This window comes from Arachis ipaensis, chromosome B4 (assembly GCF_059453495.1).
Source record: "Arachis ipaensis isolate K30076 ecotype BB chromosome B4, ASM5945349v1, whole genome shotgun sequence".
NCBI lineage: Eukaryota > Viridiplantae > Streptophyta > Magnoliopsida > Fabales > Fabaceae > Arachis > Arachis ipaensis.
In genome coordinates this window covers 66,522,607-66,534,261 of record NC_142439.1, presented here as the reverse complement: position 1 = coordinate 66,534,261, position 11,655 = coordinate 66,522,607, and the positions used below count along the sequence as shown (strand labels likewise).

General features: G+C 37.9%; 1 non-coding gene across 1 annotated transcript; it reads right to left on the bottom strand.

The window, feature by feature from the left end:
• Positions 1-11,175: 11,175 nt before the first annotated feature.
• LOC148567760 (small nucleolar RNA R71) lies at positions 11,176-11,283 on the bottom strand. Its single transcript, XR_015881455.1, has one exon. It is a non-coding gene; the product is annotated as a small nucleolar RNA R71 (small nucleolar RNA).
• Between the last annotated feature and the right edge of the window lie 372 nt (positions 11,284-11,655).

Sequence of the window (11,655 nt, the reverse complement as noted above, 5' to 3'; positions counted from 1 at the left end):
CTTGACGCAACCGTTCCTTGGATTATGGGTTAGAACACCACCATGCCAAAGGGAATCAAGCGGATTTACCTGAATGATGAGGCTCGGCTATGGCATCAGATACTTAGCAACTTCATTATGCCGAGTACTCACGAGACTGAAATACCAGCCGCTATGATCACCCTCCTATGGTGTGTGATGGAGGGTAAGGACCTGTACTTGCCACGCTTTATCCGGTACTATATGGCCAGGGTCCACGTCCGAGGCACTCTTCCCTTTCCTTATCTGGTTACACAACTAGGCCGTCGAGCTGACGTGCCATGGGAGGATGCTGATGAAAAGCCACCTGCTGCAGAATACAAGATTATCCCTCACAGCAGGAACTTTCTGGCTTTGGGCTACATACCTCCTTTCCTCACTGCTACTGCTGACACAGCCACATCATCTGCCGGCCCCTCTTCTTCCACAGCTACCCCTGCCACCACCACTTCACCTTCACCTTCCCCAGAGCCCATATATCATCTAGTGCACCGCCTGTTTCGACGGCTTGACCAGATGGAGCGTCGCAACAAGCGACGCTATGAGCACCTGAAGCTGATGATACGCTCTGGCGACATCCCCTCCGAGCCTGACACACCATCCGAGGCATCTGAGGAGGAGGCAGATGATCCCGAGGTAGAGACCCATCCACAGAGCGAGGCAGAACAGGCAGGCACCCAGCAGGCAGCATCACATCAGGAGGCTCTGCCTCAGATTCAGGCTGTAGACCCCGAGATCCCTATCCAGTCAGCACCTCCTCTGCAGCAGGCTGATCCTCAGACCACCACCACAGAGACCCCAGCTACCCACCCTTCCAGTGATGACACCTCTTCACACCCTGCTTGAGTGAGCATCGGGGACGATGCTACATTTTAAGTGTGGGGAGGTCGCCATCTCTGGCGTTCTTTTTTTGGTGAACCACTACATACTCTTTTTATTTATTTTGCTACTTTTCTGTATTTTTTTCTTTTCATTTTTATTTTTATTTTTCTCAGTACTTATATATATTGACATTTTTATGTATTTATTCTATATTGCATTTTAGTCATATTTTAGCCATTTAGTTTTAGTTTCAATTCTAACTTATTAGTTATAGAAATTGTGGATTAATTAGTATAGTTTACCCTTTTTAGTATAAGATAGCTTAGTTTAAATTAAAAAATATAAAAAGGAAGTAAACTAGGAACTTGAACACAATAGAAACAGTCCACACACCTTGTATATATAGCATTACATGTTAGTTAGTTAACAATATTTCATCGAGAAACACTAGAACTTTAAAGCCATTCAATATAAGTTTTACATTGAGAATAATGGGAATTTTTAACTAAACCTGCATGACATACCTAACTAAATGATTTTTGAGCTAAAGAACACACAGCCTGTGAGTTTTGAGCTTAATTGTATGGTTACATTCAAACCAAAATATTTTATTCCTGTGTGTTCTGCCCTTCTTGTTTATTCTGGTGTTCTTTACTTTGTTTTAATCTATATGTCCGATTATAGAATAGAAATACATACCAAGAGAGTGATTGAGACCATTATTTGATTTTATCTCACTTATCCCAAAATAGCCTACCCTTTACATCACCCTTGTTAGCCCCCTTGAGCCTTTAAATCCCCTTTTTTTTCTATCAGCCACATTACTAGCCTTAAGCAGAAAGACAAAATAAAAATCCCAAGTTAAATCCTTGGTTAGCTTAAGATAGGAAGTATGTATGGTTTAAATGTGGAAAAACCTATTGGGAACATGGATGATAAAAACAAAAGATAGAAAAGTTGAAAAGAATAAAATAACTCAAAATAAAAGTTTTGGGAAGCATGCTCATGTAAAATCAAAATAATTGAATTACCATGTGCATTAAAAAAAAGTGTTATGAATAAAGGGGACACAAAAAGAATTCCCCAATTGTAAAATAAAGCAATGCACATGGGATAAAAATAAATATTGAGATATGAGCATGTGACATCAAAAGTGAGAAAATATGGAAAATAGGTAAAGAAGCTTTGATTTAGAAAGTATGTATGTTAGGTGAGATCTTAGTCTAATTAAGGATTCACTTATTAGCTCACTTAGCCTTATACATATACCCTTACCTTTACCTTGGCCCCATTACAACCTTACTTAAAGACCTCATGATTTTTGGTATGACTGTATTCTATGATTGTTGATTGGTTAGATGAAGAACAAAGTTATAGAAAGTAAGAATAAAAAGAAGAATAGAGTGATTAACCCAATAAACACTGACTGATTAGAGAGTAAACACAAAATCCAGTGAGGGTTCAATAGCTCATTAACATTTATCTCTGTTTAAATTATTAATTGTCTTGCAAGTTTATAAAATGCTTTTCTCTCCCATTTCAATTGTAAAGGCACTTTATCACTATCTAAGGCTTGGCTATATATATATATGATTCCTTGAGAATGTGAGTTAATTCAACTACATGCAAGCTTTATATACAAGTGAATAAAAATTAGAATTGCATGATGCATCATTCATTTAGGTAGTTGCATTTAGATTAGATTGCATTACATGACATTCCATCACTTTAACCTTACTTTTCACCTTGGATTTAGCATGAGGACATGCTATTGTTTAAGTGTGGGGAGGTTGATAAACCCATATTTTATGATATATTTTGTGCTTAGCTTGAGTGATTTATTCAATCCTTCACCCACGTATTCATATTAATTGCATAGTTTTACTTTCCCTTCCTCATTATGTGATGTATGTGAAAAACATGTTTCCTATGCTTTAAAACTAATTATTTTAATTACCTTTAATTCCATTCGATGCCGTGACTAGTGTGTTGAGTAGTTTCAGATCTTCTAAGGCAGGAATGACTTAAAGGATGGAAAGGAAACATACAAAAATGGAAGGAAAGCACAAAACGGAGTTTCTAAAGAAACTGGCATCCACGCGATCGCATGGGCGACGCGGACGTATGCGAAGCGCGAATCAACAGCGATGCGGCCGCATAACTGACGCGACCGCATGACAAGAAAAGCTCTGAATGACGCGACCGTGTGACCCATGCGGACGCGTGACAGAGGCCACGCACCAGAAATTGCAGAAAACGGTCCCAGCGATTTCTGAAGCCCTTTTTTGCCTAAATCCAAGTCCAGAGGGTATAGACCAGAGGTTATGAAGTGAGGGAATGCATCCACTCATAGAGAGACGACATTAGTTTTAGTTTTCATGATTTAGATTTAGTTTAGAGAGAGATTCTCTCTCTCTTTTAGGATTAGGATTTAGGATTTCTCTTAATTTGGGAGTGACTCTCGATCCCAGGTTTAATGTTCCTTTACTTTAAGCTTCTCTTTTACTTTTATTCATTACTTTAGTTGATTATTTACTTTTGCAATTTAATTTATGAATTCTTCCATGTTACAGATTATTATTTTGGATTAATGTTATTTGAGGTATTTCAGTTAATATTGCTTTCTTTTATTTATTAGTTACAATTATTCCCAATCTGAAGACATTCTTATTCCAGTAGATTTACTTTTCTCCTTTTGGTTTTGGTTAAGAAATCAGTAACTCAGGAGTTATCAAACTCAAACATGCTTGATAATTGTTATCTTTGTTAATTGAATTGAGCTTCAAGAATCCCAATCTTTTCTTAGAAAATAAAATAGGATCCGAAGATCAATCCAATTAATCCCTTGACCTTCTTTTATCTTAGTAAAGGTTAACAAAGTGGAATTAAGATTGAATTATTATCATCATTGATAAGGATAGCCAGGATAGGACCTCTAATTTCTCATACCTTGCCAAAAGTTTATTTACAGTCATTTATTTATTTCACTTGCTATTTAAATTACTTGTTCTTCATTTACTTTAATTGCCACTTAAATTACTTGCTCCTCATTCTCAAAACCCCAATTTACAATCCCCATAGCCAATAATAAGAACATACTTCCCTGCAGTTCCTTGAGAAGACGACCCGAGGTTTGAATACTTCGGTTATCAATTTATTTAGGGGTTTGTTACTTGTGACAACCAAAATGTTTGTATGAAAGGACTTTTGAAGGTTTAGAAACTATACTTTCAGCGAGGATTTATTCGCAAATTTCTAGACCACGCAAAAGTTCCTCACGTCAGGTACCTCTTCCAAGGATTGAGGAACCACATGGTGAAGGCATGTCAGGCGATCATCACAGGACAATCCCTTCTGAGATTCACCTCCCAGAAGGAGAAAACCAACCTCATTCCACCGACCTCATGAGACTATTATATGGACATCATGGCCAACTCGAACAGCTTGAGCAAGAGCTAGAGCGATAGCGGGAGGCAGAGAGAAACCTAAGAAGAGAAATTAAACGGTGAAGAGAGTTGGAAGAAAAGCTCTCGAAGTTAGAATCCAACCTCCGAGGCAGGAATTCGCGTACAACTCATCAAAACACCACGCTGGGAGGAGAAGATCTTTTCACAAAAGATATCATGCAAGCGAGAGTTCCTAAAAACATCAAAAGCCCAGACTTGAATCTGTATGACGGGACAACCGACCCGAGACATCACCTAAGTAACTTCAAAAGTTGGATGTACTTGGCTGATGCCTCAGATGCTACTCGCTGCAAGGACTTCCCTACAACCTTAACAAAGTCGACCATGAAAAAGTTTGACAGCCTGCCACCTAGGTCGGTCACTAGTTTCAACGACCTTGCGTGGAAATTCCTTGCAGGTTTTCAATTCAAAAGGACAAGGTCAAGCATGTGCCCAGTCTACTTGGAGTCAAATAGGAAGTTGACGAGATTCAACAAGGCATGTTTGAAAATCCAAGACTTACCCACTGAAGCAGTAATAATGGGACTGGTCAATGGTCTCCGAGAAGCCCCTTTTCCCGCTCTATCTCAAAAAGACACCCGACCTCATTGAGTGATGTACAAGAACGAGATGAAAAGTACATCAATATGAAAAAAAATTCCAGACTACGAAAACCAAATTGGCGACTAAGACATCCTCATCAAGCATGGGAAAAGGAAAAAGAGCCTAAGAAGAAAGAAGAATATGGCTCGGAGAAATCTTGGAGGTATCACAACTACACCCCACTACGAGTTTCTCTCGTGGATGTCTACCAGGAAATTTGTCATACCGAGAAGCTCCCCCCCACGTCCGATCAAAAATAAAAGGGGGAAAGCCGCAATGAGTATTATGAATACCACAAGCTATATGGACATTCTACAAATGACTATTATGACCTAAAAAATAGAAAAACTGGCTAGAGAAGGTTGGTTGGATAGATATCTCATGGAAAGGTCGGACTATCATGGAAAGAGGAAAAGAGACGATGAAGAAGTCGACCAAAGAGTGCAGCCTCCACCAACTCCCGAGCGATATGTCCACATGATAGTAGGAGGCTTCGCCGGAGGAGGAGTAACAATGTCGGCTCGAAAGAGATATCTGGAAGAGGTCTGTTACGTCAGAGAAGAGACCTCCGACCTCCCAACCATCTTTTTCACAAAAGAGGACACACAGGGAATTGCACCCAAGCATGATGACCCCGTTGTAACTACTATGATACTTGCTAATGCAAACTTATATAGGACCTTAGTGGACCAAGGAAGCTCAGACGACATACTGTTTAAGCCTGCATTCGACAAGTTAAGATTGGAAGAAAAGGAATTGAAATCCTACCCCGATACCTTTTTCCGGCTAGGGGATACACCAATTAGACCACTAATGTTCATCTCTTTACATACTACCTTTGGAAAGGGATTGAAGTCAAAAATCCTAAGCATCGATTACATTTTCGTGGATGTAACTTCAACCTACAATGCCCTAATTAGCAAGACAACTCTAAAACGACTAGGACTCTCCACCTTTGCATGAAATTCCCAACACATGACGGAATTGTTACCATTAATAGAGATTAGATGCTGGCAAAAAAGTTTTACAATAATGTTTGAATCTACAAGGTAAAGGTAAAGAAGTCAATTCGATCATGCTCGGAGGAGTCCGAGGAAGAGATGAACTACGACCACAACCTGAAGGGAAGACCAAAGAAGTCCAAATCGGAGAAGAAGTCGGAAAAAACACTAACATAGGAGTCAATATAAGGATAGATTTGAAGAAAGAGCTCATAGAACTCCTACAGAAAAATTCTGACCTCTTTGCTTGGAAGGCTGCCGACATGCCCGGCATAGACCTCGGACTCATGACGCATAAGCTGGCGGTCTACCCTGGGTCCCGACCTGTCTAATAAAGACGGTGTATGTTCGGACTAGAACGAGATCAAGTGGTCGAAGAACAAGTTCAAGCCCTACTAGAGGCCAGATTCATCAGGGAGGACAAGTATCTGACATGGTTCGCAAATGTGGTGCTGGGATAAAAGCAAAATGAGAAATGGAGGATGTGTATCGATTATATCGACCTCAACAAAGCCTACCCAAAGGATCCTAATTCCCTTCCCAATATTGATGCTTTGGTAGATTCCTCTTCAGGATATCAATACCTATCCTTCATGGATGCGTACTCGGGATACAATCAAATCTCGATGTACAAGACGGACCAGGAGAAGACGTTGTTCATCACACCCAGAGCGAATTACTGCTACGTGGTCATGCCATTTGGATTAAAAAATGCAGGAATCACATATCAAAGGTTGATGAACAAGATGTTCGCACCTCACCTCAGAAACTTAATGGAAGTGTATGTAGACGACATGTTGGTAAAAATCAAGGATGAGGCAAATTTCCTATCCGACCTCTCACAAGTCTTCAACACCATATGAAGACATGGGATGAGACTAAATCCTACCAAATGCACTTTTGCAGTAGTAGCAGGGAAATTTTTGAGATTTATGCTCACACAGAGGGAAATTGAGGCTAACCCTGACAAGAGTAGAGCAATCTTAGATATGAGGAGTACGACTTGTTTGAAAGAAGTTCAACAGTTGAATGGGCGACTTGCAGCCTTGTCCAGACTTCTAGCAGGACTGGCCTTGAGATCCTTGCCATTTTTTTCACTATTTAGAAAAGGATGCCAATTTGAGTGGACTCCTAAATGTGAAGAAACCTTTCAAGAATTCAAGAAATTGTAAAGTTGATGAGCGGATAATTTATATGCTTTTTGGCATTGTTTTTAGTAGAATCTAGTTACTTTTAGGGATGTTTTCATTAGTTTTTATGTTAAATTCACATTTCTGAACTTTACTATGAGTTTGTGTGTTTTTCTGTGATTTCAGGTATTTTCTGGCTGAAATTGAGGGACTTGAGCAAAAATCAGATTCAGAGGTAGAAGAAGGACTGCTGATGCTGTTGGATTCTGACCTCCCTACAATCAAAGTGGATTTTCTGGAGTTACAGAACTCAAAATGGCGCGCTTCCAATTGTGTTGGAAAGTAGATATCCAGTGCTTTCCAGAAATATATAGTAGTTCATACTTTTGCCGAGTTTAGACGACGCAAAAGGGCGTTGAACGCCAGTTCTATGCTGCAGTCTCGAGTTAAACGCCAGAAACACGTCACAAACCAGAGTTGAATGCCAGAAACACGTTTTAAACTGGCGTTCAACTCCAAGAATGACCTCTCCACGTGTAAACTTCAATCTCAGCCCAAGCACACACCAAATGGATCCCGGAAGTGGATTTATGCATCAATTACTTACTTCTGTAAACCCTAGTAACTAGTTTAGTATAAATAGGACTTTTTACTATTGTATTGGAGACCTTTGATCAGTTTTATGCTATCTTAGACTTTCATTGGGGCTGGCCATTCGGCCATGCCTAGACCATTATCACTTATGTATTTTCAAACGGTAGAGTTTCTGCACTCCATAGATTAAGGTGTGGAGCTCTGCTGTTCCTCATGATTTAATGCAAAGTACTACTATTTTCTATTCAATTCAACTTATTCCGCTTCTAAGATATCCATTCGCACCCAAGAACATGATGAATGTGATGATTATGTGACGCTCATCATCATTCTCACTTATGAACGCGGGCCTGATAAACACTTCCGTTCTACATGCAACCAAGTTAGAATGAGTATCTCTTAGATATCTAATACAGGGGACCGAGTTCGAGTTATTAGTATCTTCGTGGTATAAGTTAGAACCCATGGATGGCCATTCCTGAGATTCGGAAAGTCTAAACCTTGTCTGTGGTATTCTGAGTAGGATCTGAGAAGGGATGGCTGTGACGAACTTCAAACTCGCGAGTGCTGGGCATAGTGACAGACGCAAAAGGATAGTAAATCCTATTCCAGTATGATCGAGAACCTCCAGATGATTAGCCATGCCATGACAGAGCATTTGGACCATTTTCACAGAGAGGATGGGATGTAGCCATTGACAACAGTGATGCCCTTACAGAAAGCTTGCCATGGAAAGGAGTAAGACTGATTGGATGAAGACAGCGGGAAAGCAAAGATTCAGAGGAACGAAAGCATCTCTATACGCTTATCTGAAATTCTCACCAATGAATTACATAAGTATTTCTATCTTTATTTTCTGTTTATTTATTATTATTATTCGAAAACTCCATAACCATTTGATATCCGCCTGACTGAGATTAACAAGATGACCATAGCTTGCTTCATACCAACAATCTCCGTGGGATCGACCCTTACTCACGTAAGGTTTTATTACTTAGACGACCCAGTGCACTTGCTGGTTAGTTGTGCGAAGTTGTGAAGTTATGTTTGGACCATGGTAATGTGCACCAGTTATTGGCGCCATTGCCAGGGAGAGAACGAACAACAAATTTTACAACCTCAGAGTAACAATTTCGCATACCAAGTTTTTGGCGCCGTTGCCGGGGATTGTTTGAGTTTGGACAACTGACGGTTCATCTTGTTGCTCAGATTGGGTAAATTTGTTTTAATTTTAAGCTTTTTGTTTTTATTATTATTAATTTCGAAAAAAAAATGTTTTCAAAAGTATATTTTTCTTCAGAATTTTTAAGAATGAATTCTAGAGTTTCATGAAGCATGTTGAAGCCTGGCTGGCTGTAAAGCCATGTCTAAATTCTTTTGGACTGAGGCTTCCAAACCATCAGCATAGAGGCAAGTTAATTTGATGACTTAGGAGCAGTATGTCTGATTTACATGCTGAAGCTTGGCTGGCCATTGGCCATGTCTAGTGTTTTGGACCGGAGCTTTCATTGAAAGCTTGGCTGGCTAGTGAGCCATGTCTAATTCCTGGACTGAAGCTTTAGACTCAGAGTGCAAGATTCCTGGAATTCATATTAGAAATTTTGGAATCCTTATTTTTCTCTTTCAAATAATTTTTGAAAAATACCAAAAAAATTAGAAAATCATAAAAATCAAAAATATTTTTGTGTTTCTTGTTTAAGTCTTGAGTCAGATTTTAAGTTTGGTGTCAATTGCATGTTTTAAAGTTTGCATAAAATTTTCGAAAAATTCATGCATTCATAGTGTTCTTCATGATCTTCAAGTTGTTCTTGGTAAGTCTTCTTGTTTGATCTTTAAATTTTCTTGTTTTGTGTCTTTTCTTGTTTTTCATATGCATTTTTTGTTTGTTAGAGTCCAAGCATTAAAGATTTCTAAGTTTGGTGTCTTGCATATTTTCTTTGCATATAAAAATTTTCAAAAAAATTGTTCTTGATGTTCATCATGATCTTCAAAGTGTTCTTGGTGTTCATCTTGACATTCATAGCATTCTTGCATGCATCATATGTTTTGATTCATAACTTTCATGCATTGAGTCTTTTTCATGTTTTTCTCTTTCTTCATTAAAAATTCAAAAATCAAAAAAAAAATATCTTATCTTTTTAAAATCTTTTTCAAAAATCATATCTTTTCTATTTTTTTATTATTTTCAAAAATTTCAAAAATCATTTTAAAAATATTTTTCAAAAATATTTTTCTTAATTTTATCTCATAATTTTCGAAAATATTATCAACAATTAATGTTTTGATTCAAAAATTCCAAGTTTGTTACTTGCTTGTTAAGAAAGATTCAAACTTTAAGTTCTAGAATCATATCTTGTGATTTCTTGTGAATCAAGTCATTAATTGTGAATTTAAAAATCAAATCTTTTTCAGAACTAATTTCAATCATATCTTTTCAAAAAACATCTTTTTATCTTATCTTTTTTTTCACATCTTTTTAATCATATCTTTTTAAAACATATCTTTTTCAAAAATTTGATTTTAAAATATCTTTTCTAACTTCTTATCTTCTTATCTTTTCAAAAATTTATTTTTAAATTTGTTTCAACTAACTAATTAACTTTTTGTTTGTTTCTTATCTCTTTTAAAACTGCCCAACTAACTTTTTACCTTTAATTTTCGAAAATCCCTTCCCTTTTTTTCAAAATTTCTTTTTAATTAACTAATTATTTCAATCTTCGATTTTAATTTTATTTCATTCCTATTTTTCGAAAACTACTAACTTTTTTTCAAAAACTATTTTCAAAATTTAACTTTAAATTTTAATTTTTAATTTTTGAAAATCCCCTCACCTCTCATCTTCTTCTATTTATTTATTCATCTACTAACACTTCTCTTCATCTCATATCTCTGCTCTCCTCACCCTTCTGTTTGGATTCTCCTTTCTTTTCTCTTCTACTCTTCTTTTTTTCTACTCACAACAAGGGAACCTCTATACTGTGGTAAAAAGGATCCCTATTATTATTTTTCTGTTCCCTTCTCTTTCAAATGAGCAGGAGCAAGGACAAGAATATTCTTGTTGAAGCAGACCCTGAACCTAAAAGGACTTTGAAGAGGAAACTAAGAGAAGCTAAAATACAACACTCCAGAGACAACCTTACAGGAATTTTCGAACAGGAAGAGGATATGGCAGCCGAAAATAATAATAATGCAAGGAGGATGCTTGGTGACTTTACTGCACCTAATTCCAATTTACATGGAAGAAGCATCTCCATCCCTACCATTGGAGCAAACAATTTTGAGCTTAAACCTCAATTAGTTTCTCTGATGCAGCAGAACTGCAAGTTTCATGGACTTCCATCTGAAGATCCCTTTCAGTTCTTAACTGAATTCTTGCAGATATGTGACACTGTTAAGACTAATGGAGTAGATCCTGAAGTCTACAGGCTCATGCTTTTCCCTTTTGCTGTGAGAGACAGAGCTAGAATATGGTTGGATTCTCAACCTAAAGATAGCTTGAACTCTTGGGATAAGCTGGTCAAGGCTTTCTTAGCCAAGTTCTTTCCTCCTCAAAAGCTGAGTAAGCTTAGAGTGGATGTTCAAACCTTCAGACAGAAAGAAGGTGAATCCCTCTATAAAGCTTGGGAGAGATACAAGGAACTGACCAAAAAGTGTCCTTCTGACATGCTTTAAGAATGGACCATCCTGGATATATTCTATGATGGTCTGTCTGAATTAGCTAAGATGTCATTGGATACTTCTGCAGGTGGATCCATTCACCTAAAGAAAATGCCTGCAGAAGCTCAAGAACTCATTGACATGGTTACTAACAACCAGTTCATGTACACTTCTGAGAGGAATCCTGTGAGTAATGGGACGCCTCAGAAGAAGAGAGTTCTTAAAATTGATACTCTGAATGCCATATTGGCTCAGAATAAAATATTGACTCAGCAAGTCAATATAATTTCTCAGAGTCTGAATGGAATGCAAGCTGCATCCAACAGTACTCAAGAGGCATCTTCTGAAGAAGAAGCTTATGATCCTGAGAACCCTGCAATAGCA